Below are 11,219 nucleotides of genomic sequence, written 5' to 3'. Positions count from 1 at the left end.
AGCCCTGCCGTAGTCCAACATGCACCGGGAACAGGTCCGACTTACTGCCGGCAATGCGAACCAAGCTCCTACTCTGATCGTACAGGGACCGGACAGCCCTTAGAAGAGGGCCCCCAACCCCATACTCTCGGAGCACCCCCCACAGAATACCACGAGGGATACGGTCGAAAGCCTTTTCCAAGTTCACAAAACGTGTGGACCGGTTGGGCAAACTCACCTCTCATTCTGTCTGTCTGTCTGGGGTCCGTCTGACTCTACGGCCCCCTACATGAGGTAAAAGGAGGAGCGGCAGCACCCCCTAGTGTCACAAAGAAGCTACACTAAAGTGGCATTACATCTATGAAAAAAAAAAAACCAACCCTCAATCCACGCTCCCCTCGTTTGTCTTTAATTAGCAGCAATAGTGACAATTTATCTCTGCTCCATCCCATATTATTTCCCTATAACCCTTGTTCTTCCCACTGCTGCTTCTTTTTATGAATTCAGCAGAGGCTGCGTTCCATTCCATTCCTGTTGCTCATACACACGTATACACATTTTCTGCCCTCACAGACAAGACAGAAAAAAAAAAAAACATCTAAAAAACCTGGATAGCAGCCACGCAACCTAAAATGTTACCGAGCAACAACCCAGATTATACTGCATGTTACAGTATAATTCAAATGTCTACTCAGCAGGCTGAATCGCTGCATCGGTGACTTCAAACTGAAGCTGAACTGACCAAACACTTGTGAGGGCAGCGTCCAACGGGAACGCAACATAAGGGAGTGTACAAATTAGAATTATTGAATGTTATCATAACTCTCCGCTTTGTGACGCGGAAGGTGATTGAATCTGCTACGCAAAAAAAGTTGTTGGCAAAAAAACAGCAATAAACTTAACTCTGCAAAATATATATTTAAATATATTTAAGCATGTATATACATACAAAAATATATACATATGTATAAATATATACATATTGTCATGGTTACACAGGTACTGACCCAAAATGCAGGCTCAGACAACGGTTGGTTGTTTATTTATTATTATTTATTGTGACGTGAAAATAAAAGGGGAAGGAGAGGGTCCAATAGCGAGGTGGAGGGAATGGCTGAGGTGAGGTTGGTGGAGAGCAGGCAAGCAGATGGCAGGAGGTGAAGATGGTGGTGGACCTGAGCACAAGAAGATCGGTGGTTAGAGATCAGTCAGGAAACCAACAGGAAGCACAAGGAACAATAGTTTAAGGCGATCTGAACGTGAACTACCACAGTGACTGAACAAACACTGACAAGGAGTGGGAGAAAGGCCAGGGTTTATATGCAGTTGGAGTGATGACTTGATGGAAGGCAGGTGAGCTGAGGAACGGCAGGTGTGCTTCATCTGTGATTATCCAGGAGGGACCAGGGAAATGTGCCACGCCCACAACACAGACAGAGACAAGTAAACACAACACAGGGAAACAACAGTCACGACTGCCATCGTGACACATATATACATAAATATATACATACATACATATACCTGATATATATATATACACACACACATATACATACATACATATATACACACATACATATATATATTAATTCTCCTGGGGGAATACCAGTTTACGAAACAAAGTTCAATGTGAACTGTCAATTTTGAGTCATACTGTATTCCTCTAAATTAGATGATAATCTACAGCAACGCCAAATAGAAAGACCAATCAATGGCATCTGAGAGCACAGAATCTCTCAGTGAAATATTAACTGGTCTTTTAAGCCCAGCAGTAATAGACTTCCTTGATACAGACTTAGTTTCGCAAAAAAAATTCATTTAGTGGCCTTCTACCTTTACATTCGTCTCTGCCAAAAATACGCAAGTACTGGAAGGAGGATTTAATAGTTTAATAGGTATTTTTGATGAGTTAAGAAACTACATCTGAGCCTGTGAACCAAGGACGGTCTGAATCTAACATGATCTGGGTCTGGTTTTAGATGGAAATTGATTTCATTTATAAATAAATAGGCTACACCTTCAGGTTTGTCCCAGATAAGAAGCCAACTGTCATTATTGATGAAACACTGCAGATGACATGCAAATTTGGGAAGCGTTCCAGTATACAGGGTGGTGGGGGGGCAGTCCGTGTCCTAGACATTACAGCAGCAACTTTTTTTCTGGGTACCCATATTTTAAAAGTCACAAACCTTCGCGACCAATGTCAATCGACACTGTTCCTAAACTCCTGGAAAACATGATGCAAGACAACCCCAAAAATAAAAAAAAAATCTCTTGCGACCCACCTGAGGGTTGCAACCCAGTCTTTGGTAAACAATGAATTACAGGATCGCAAGTTTGAATCCACCTGCCTTGACTGTGGTTTGTTGAGTAGGGACCAATCACCTTGCTCTCTGGCCACCACTGAAAGCCACCATTGCTCTGTGGTAATGGGATTATGGGTTTTATGCCCAGGACAAATTCCCTTGTGTGTACAATTACAGTAAAGATGACATTTATCTGTCTCCTTTCCTCTTATTTATTACCTGTTGTCATGAGCAACAGGTTTTTACCTCGATTAATGTTGATTATTGCACTTTTTAAATATTTTTTTCTCGCCATCTCAGTGACATTTACATTAATTACTAATTTACAGGTTGTTGTTGGGTTGTTTGTTTTTAGTGAATAACGCTACTACAGTTGAATGTTTGAAGAAAAATCCCAAAAGAAGAGAAATGAAGGAAAGGAAGGCTTCGTTCTTCGGTGCTTCACACTGAGTCAAAAGTCCCTTTCAGCAGCAGCACACCACCAGCATGTCCACCATTTCTATAGGCATCATCCTGAGCAGAGCCTTCAGTCCTGCTCCAGTCATATCACACTGCTGACCACTCATTCTCTCCTGCTCTTACTTGCAGCCAGTGGAGACCCACACACGGGGCCACACATATTCATACAAAACCAAAAATAAAGCCAAAAAATAGTTAGTTTTAAATCCTAGAACTAAGATAACAATACTACAATATGATGAATTAATAATATAATAACCGGCATTATCTCACAACAACCTCTGATATAGCCTAACTTTAACAGCACGAATCTGGTCGTTAGTGTAAATAACACGTGACATCATAAACAAAAGCGCGGGTAGTCACAACATCAACTAATTATTTCTTCAAATATAAAAAACATTCGAATTACAAGATTGTAAAATATGTAGCACTCACCGTTGACAGTCTATGACTTCATGTTGACTTCGCTTTTCAGTGGTTGTAAATGTTTCCAAAGTCTGAATAAAGAGCACTGGACTGTTGCCGTTAAACAGGAAAAAATAACTGTGTATATTCCATCTGGGCCGAATGATGTGTGTGATGTGTGTGATGTGTGTGGTGTGTGTGTGTGTGTGTGTGGTTGTGTATAATACAGAGGCTGCGAACGCTCGTTCGTTAGCTCTCACTCGGGTTTATACACGGGTCCATTCTAAACAATTAGGAAGAAACACCTGTGCCAATTGGCAGATAGTATGACGTCATATCAGAGCTGATTGTTGCCAGATTTCACGAGAGAGAAAAAACAAGCAATTTTAAGAAAGAAGAATAAGAACAACCAGCATCTGTTGCTGCGTTGCACGTAGTTACATGTTCTTTTCACGTTTTCCCACTTTGTTTATGATATCAGTAGTATATTTAGTTTATTTATCCTTCAATAGGGATATTATTATTATTTATAATTATTTATCTCTGTCATAGCCCTGCAGGGGTGATTATTTATTATTTTATAATCCTAAAATAAGGTTCAGAACTGCCACCAGACCGAGATGCTCCAACAGTACGACCATGTACTCTGGGGGGTAAAAATGGAATTACCATCCCCTTCCCCTTCTTGCCTTGGTCAAAGTAAATCAAACTCATACTGTGGAGTGACCCACCGCGAGTTAAAAGATCCAGCCCAGTAAGTATCGCTGTTTCAATTTCACGGTAACAAAAGCAATGTCCACATCAATTTTTCCAGTTGTCACTGTGGTGGAAATCTCTCATTGTTCAACTAAAAGGTAAATGTTATTCCAGCGCTGAGTTGACAGCCAATGCCGGCTTCCACCGGATTTACAGGGAGGTAGATTAAAAATATCTGCGATACAGGGAAAAACAACTGGGTGCTGCTCAGTAATGATTCAAAGTAAACAGGGAGGTCTGAAAAGGTCCGTTGTGATTTAGAGAATGAGAAGATCAATAATTAATTAGTAATTAATTTAAGTCTCAACACACCCATTGATTCACCTTCATAAGTAGCTCTCTTTAAAAACGTACCTTATTTTCCTGAATTAACGACAGATTTGAATACATTTTTTGAAACATGGTAAATGAGTGTCTAGTGCTTTTGCCCTATGGCAGTGGTTCCCAAAGTGGGGGGCGGGAACTAATCTGCGCAGACACATTTATTTATTGACTGAATGAGAACAGCAGTTTTCACAGCAGGGGGTGGGGTTGGGGTGTGGGGCAGGGGAGCTGACAGATTTTGCCACGCCTAGTATATATTGCATTAATATATTTACTATAGCTACAAGGCTTTAATACAGAAAAGTGAATTATTGTCACTGATCCACAGCACATAATGAAATGCAAAGGTCCAGTTGAGCACCAAGGGGGCAGCGGGACGGCATTGTGCATCTAAGTGGGAGCTGGTGGATGGTGGATTTGAACCCGCAACCTTCTGGACCCAAGTCCACGTCCTTAACCACCAGTTAGTGACACTTAGTGTCATTACATCGAGCAGTGGAACTCGAAGTGAACGCCACCAGACTGTGAACTCAGCAGAGAGGCCGACAAGACGTGCGGGGTCTTTCCTCCTCCCCTCAGATGTCGTCGTTCACCGTTGGACTACACCAGGGTATGATTGCAGCTGTAGATACAACTGTAATCCAAATATTTGACTTTGACTCTCTCTCTTTCTCTCTTTCTGTCTTTCTCTCTCTCTCTCTCTCTCTCTCTCTCTCCGAACGTCTCTTGTAGAAATCCTGTCAACAGCCTGTTCAGACCACTCCACTTAGACACTGTGGGAAGATAAGTGCAGCTGACAAACCTTCCCCATTTACTTGTAATTTCCTCCCCCTTTCCTCTGTCCCTCTGTCCCTCTCCCACCTCACTCCCTCTCTCTCCCTCTCTCTCTCTGGCTCTGGTTGTAAAACCATAGACGTCTCTTCGCTTGGCAGAGCAAACTGAATACATTAGAATCCAATTAAAGCTGGTGTAGGGAGCAGCTCAGGCTCTGAGAGTGCAGTTGCGCATGAGCTTGTGTGTTGATCACGTCTGATAGCTTATGCCCCGGCCAGACTGCACCGAAGGATATGTGTTTGGGCATCTTTGGAGGCCGTTTGTGGAGACCATAAATAGCCAACTGTGAGTGAGTATGTGGAGTAGTCCGTTTTGTTACCTTTCCAGGACGCCTTTCTGGCGCTGTCACTGTTTTTTTTTTTTTTCAGGGACAATCAGGTTTTATGTGTTCAAAATTGATATCCAGAAAGTGAAGTTGTTTTTTTTGTGTTTTTTTTTTTTTTTTTTTGCTTTTGTTAAAATACAGTTTAGGCATCGACTGATGTGATAAAAGTAAAAATGTGTGTGTGTGCTATTCTGGTGCAGCTATACTTAAAGGGACACTGTTGAACAAATACTAATGTGGGGACATTTTACAGACCCACTGACCTGAGAGGGAATTTTTTTTTCTTTACAAACCACTGTATGAGTTGCTGCCACCTAGTGACTGGAGACTTGTTATCATTCTAGCATTATAACAGTGGTACATTTATGTCCAGCGTGCCATAATCCATTGGAAGCCCCTCGGGCCCCCCAGATGCCTACTTGAGAAGTACTAAGAAGTACTTGAGAAGTACTGAGAAGTACTACTTGAGAAGTACTGCATTATGGTAAGGGGTGATGTGAAGTGCAAACAAAACAAAAAATCCCATTTGTGTGTAATGGGCTTCCACACACTTCTGCTTCTCAAATTTCTAGTAGTTTAATATTACATTTTTTTATTTATTTTTTTACATAAATTGTCAACAGCAACCAAAGATTCACTGTGAATGGAAACATTACTCCTTTATTCAGCTTTGCATATTTTGCCATGTATTTCATTATTTATTTCATTTCATTTTGACATTGTTCATGTAGCTGTCAATCAAAACCCTTTTTTTAACACATGATCACAAAATAAACCTTATTATAACTTCCAGGACGAGCCCTGGTACCATGTTAATTCATTAACCCGTCCTCAGAACTCGGCGCCACGAGACACCCGAGCAAAAGATTACATGAAAATGTCACACATGATGACAACGCGACACACGTCTCGTCACCGTGACACTGTTCCTGTCAGCGCAAACTCACACCAGCGACGGCTTAAGATCAATTATAGAAAACGCCACCCCTTCCCCACTGCACCCCCGGCCCCTCCCCTCCTTCTCCACTCCTCCTGCTACAGACGCAATTTACTTGTCCACCGTAAATCAATGTAGACAAGTGGGGCTCATTTGGACCACTTGATGTCAATTTGGCCTTGACCCCCTCAACATCACACACACACACACACTCACACGTTCACCCAATTTAATGACTAGCTGCACTACACTTTATTAAGCGGAACAGAGAACCAGTCACCAGTCCCACTAAAGGTATACACAGACACACATACACACAGGACGTAAAAACTTTTCTTTTTGTGGAGCTTATTTGTTTTGTTTTGTGTTGTGTGTGTGTGTGTGGTTTTTTTTTTTTTTTTGGTGAGAGTTTACTGGCGTAAGACAGGCTGTTCTGTCATCTGCCTAACACTGTGAAGCATTCGCTGCTGACAAGGCTGCTCGCCCGGCTCAGCCTGAGATGGTAATCCTCCGATAAGATCATTAAAACCGCCACAGCTGTGGCAGGCAAGCTGCCACCTGAAGCCAACTGGACTGTCGCATTCCACGCACACTGAGAGAACACACACACACACGGACCCCAAAACCCGAAGACTCTGGCAAATATACATTAGGTAAAATAAGAGCATACTGAGCTTTCTGTCTCAATCTGCCTTGTTGGCTTCTCTGTGTGTTTTTGTATTACTTTTCTGGCTGTTTTTGTGTCTGTGGGTATGTGCACATACTTGTGTGTGGACGTGTGTGTGTCCTAGAGTGTGTAAGGGAATGGAAGACAAAAAAGGACAGCAGGGGGCAGAACTTTATTTATTAATTTCCCTCACTTTCCCTGTTGAACACACACACAAACACACGTGCCACAGACAAAAGGTCTTCTCTCAGGAGGGTATGTTTCCTGTTGATTTCCTGGGATTACACAAAGCACTAACCATGCCTCTGTATGTAAACCAACCTTCTTGTCACACACACACACACACACACATGTAGACAAACTGTTGGAAGAATTTAATTTATTATCATTGCTTCATGCTGTACTGTCGCTTTGAGAAACTGTTTGCTTCTCATATTATAATCTAGTGTGCTCAAGACTGATGGAGAAATTACCAGACACAGTCACACCCCATTCACACCCAGCTTCTTACTCCACACCCATTCATATACTCACACACGATCACATGATATGCAATCTGATACTTTTGTAAACTATATAAAAGAGCAGAGGAAGGGTGCAGCAACTCGGAGTTGATGAGGAAGCTGCCAGAAGAGCAAGCTGCATTCTCCCCTTGCAAGTAAAAGATCCAGACGTCTTTTGTGTTGTTACTTTGTTGTCACATATGTTAGAATAAACCTAACACAAACCCTGCGTTGGACCAAGACCAAGAGGGCTTGCTGGCTTGCTATGAATATTCAGCGAATGATATTTTGTGTGTGCAACATGTTGTGTGTGTGTGTGTGTGTGTGTTTCATGCCTGTACTCCTTAAGAATCTTGGGGATGTGAAGGGTCCTCGTGTTTTTGAGTTTAGTAGGAAAACGACGAAGCGAAACACAAACGGTTTGGTCACAAAAACACGCACACACACATGTCGCCAAAAGGAATTGAAAACTGTGTCAGACGGCATGTTTGATGTTTGAGGAATAGGAGACAAGAGAAATCCTTGATCCAATGCTACAGTTACTGCACAAAAAAGAAGAAGAAGTGAGTGACGACAGGGTGGAGTAGGTGAAGTGGGTGGAGACAGGTCTCCAAGGTGATGTGTGACAAAAAGAAAAAAAAAGAAAGAAAGACAACAGTTCTTCTCTGGTGTAGTAAAAAGTCCTACTGCCATGTACTGTGTGATACAGTGAAGTGGAAAAGTAGTCTTTCAACATTATGGCATTATTACAAACTGACCTATTGGTGGCGCTAAGCAAGTAATGATAGTGTGTACTTGTATGTTTATTATTTTACTTGAATTAAAAGAAAATGTGAAACAACTTCATTTAAGGGGCTAATAATGAGTTAGCATGAATGCTATTATGTCGCATGTTAGTCTTTGCGGTACTCTAAAACTGTCACTAGCATGTAGCAGCTTACCCAAGCAAGCTCTCAGTGTATTGGCTGTGCTAGCATGTAGCATGTAGCATCCTTCAGGTCCAAATGTACAGGACTGTGTGGTTGTCTTTGCTTTAAAGTGCAGTCGCCTAAAAGTTCAATTCTAGACCAGCTATAGCTACATTTATATTAAAACTATAACCCTTAAATTTGTGAAATATACTATACTATAAAATATACCATGACTTATTGACTAATTCTCCTCTAAATTGTACTATAACCTTCATCGTTTCATCAGCCTAGTCTCTGGTCTGATTTATCGCCAACATTTTGTTTTTTTTCCAAATGGAAACCATCTAACACCCAGCTCCCCCCATACTCTACCCCGACCCTACCCCCACCCCTCAGCCCCCTCAGTCCTGGCCATTTCTTTGACGTGGTCTAATCTTTTCCATCTCGGTCATGCCCTAATCTCTGGCTCCTCATGTTCAGCCACTTATCTTTCAGACAACACCATTGTCATCCCCAAACAATCCACTGTCGATGGTGTCTTTACTGTCACTTCAACCTTCACACTCCCGTAAACTCTCCGTCACACATCACCCCTGACTCTTGTCTCCATCCACTCCACCCTGCATGCATTCTATTCTTCAACACTTGTGTACATTGTGGTCCACGAACCACGGATTGGCATAATCTGGACATACAAGATGAGTCTGGGAGTTGATCCCTGACAGAACGGCAGGCAGGTCGTCGAGGCACTGAGGGAGCAAGGGGCAAATTTTTTTTCTCACAATTCCTATCTCTTAAACACACGATTATTCGATCAACAACAAAAATTAAAATGTAGCAACCAGTTGTGTAGCCTGTGGCGTTGTGGGTAGAAGAATCTTGCAGGACCATCTTGCATTGCGCGAGAACCAGAAACATTGAAACTCTTGAATAATCATGATTAATTGTGATTAATTCTTTAAAAAAATAATTGCGATTAATCACTACTTCCCTTTGTTTACATGATTAAAAATGTCAATTGTTTGATAACATACATATTTTATGCATGTGACTGTAGTATTTATACTTTCAAGTCCAGACAGTACTGCGTTGATGTGTTTGTACACCATACTCAGTTGGTTATTTTAACAACAGACAAACAAACAGTCATTCAGTTCGACTGTCTGCATACAAGAGTCACATTATGGGATGGAGGTGTTCATCAATCCCTATTACAAGACATGAAGTAGCATTTGTGTTTGTAATTCAATGTATGTCGCTCCAGAGCTCGTTTAAGGCAACTGACAAATTAGCGAAATAACGAACTGATGAGATGTGATTGGACAAATTGACAGCAGCCTAATGTGTGATTATTCCATCGGCGCGTTGCCTAATCAGGTGTTCGACAGTCACTGTAGAATCCCATTAGTCCATGGCTACAAACGGCCACTTAATAAGTGGCTTCTCAGTTTTGCTCTTTCCCACAAAGTTGTTTATAATGAACGGCGCATCATCATCAACGTAACAAGATTCAAATCCAAAATTACCAGCAGTGAAACGTAACTCGGTTTTGGGAATTAAAAGATCTGCGATTCACCAAGTGCTTGTTTTCAAATAATGCTTTTGTGACCTTCGTTGATGCTTATGTTTGTTTTGTTTTTTTTTTCAAATATACATCTTCATCCCTGATGCTAATACAGATTAAAACCCTGGAAAATCCCACTTTGCTCTTCCTGTTCTCCCACTTATTTCCTGCCACTCTGTATTGTTGGAAGAATTTAATTTATTATCATTGCTTCATGCTGTACTGTCGCTTTAAGAAACTGTTTGCTTCTCATATTATAATCTAGTGTGCTCAAGACTGATGGAGAAATTACCAGACACAGTCACACCCCCATTCACACCCAGCTTCTTACTCCATACCCATCCATATACTCACACACGATAACATGATATGCAATCTGATACTTTTATAAACTCAATAAAAGTGCAGAGGAAGGGTGGGGCTACTCGGAATTAATGAGGAAGCTGCCAGAAGAGTAAGATGCACTCTCCCCTTGCAAGTAAAAAATCCAGACGTCTTTTGTGCTGTTACTTTGTCGTCATATATGTTAGAATAAACCAAAGTGAATGTGAATGTATGTGACTGAGGAGGAATTGTGATCGAATCAGCGGGCAGTCTGAACCCTAACGGTGTAAACGTACGACTGCTAATCAGTTGAAGTAGATCACAAGACCAACTATTAAGTTTTTTTTAGTTTTTTTTAGTTTTTTTTATGCGCAGTGTAAAATAACAAAAATTAAAAATTAAAAAATGTAATAAAAAAAATCAAAATGGACGGTGCAGTGTGATTTGGGTGGCGACTGCTGCCCCCGCGACCCGGTAACGGATAAGCGGATGAAAATGGATGGATGGATGGAAAATCAAAATGGGGAACTTGTGTAACAAAAAGACTGGGTGCTGATAAAGGTCATCAAAAGGAAGTGTTGGTCGAGTCCAAAGTGGGAAGGCCCATACCAGGTCCTGCTGACGACACCTACGGCCATAAAGATTGCTAAACGACCATCTAGGATTCGTCTTTCGCATTGCAAGAGACAGAGGTTCTTGGTACAGGATCCAATTGGTTGAGGGGAAGTCCGACTACAAAGGGGTGTAGTTATATAGAAGCTATACGTCTCAACGTTGGTGAAGCAGGGAGATCCTCAGCCATTTAGCGTGATTACTGTATTAGGCTAACCATAGTCCTGCAGACATAAGATGATTGACAAAGAGAGTGAAGTGCTGGTAACCTCTCCTCTCAAAATGATGACGACAGAAGATACTCAAC

At 41.6% G+C, this 11,219-nt stretch overlaps 1 long non-coding RNA gene across 1 annotated transcript; it reads right to left on the bottom strand.

Annotated features, from left to right (window-relative positions):
• Window positions 1-1,023: 1,023 nt before the first annotated feature.
• LOC103384221 (uncharacterized) lies at window positions 1,024-3,426 on the bottom strand. The gene is made up of 3 exons (XR_522088.3): window positions 3,186-3,426; window positions 1,272-1,362; window positions 1,024-1,154 (listed from the first exon to the last, which is right to left on the bottom strand). It is a non-coding gene; the product is annotated as an uncharacterized LOC103384221 (long non-coding RNA).
• Between the last annotated feature and the right edge of the window lie 7,793 nt (window positions 3,427-11,219).

This window comes from Cynoglossus semilaevis, chromosome 9, assembly GCF_000523025.1.
Source record: "Cynoglossus semilaevis isolate Cse_v1.0 chromosome 9, Cse_v1.0, whole genome shotgun sequence".
NCBI classification, from domain to species: Eukaryota; Metazoa; Chordata; class Actinopteri; order Pleuronectiformes; family Cynoglossidae; genus Cynoglossus; species Cynoglossus semilaevis.
Note: the sequence above shows the minus strand (reverse complement) of the source record. Positions and strands in the feature narration are given on the sequence as shown.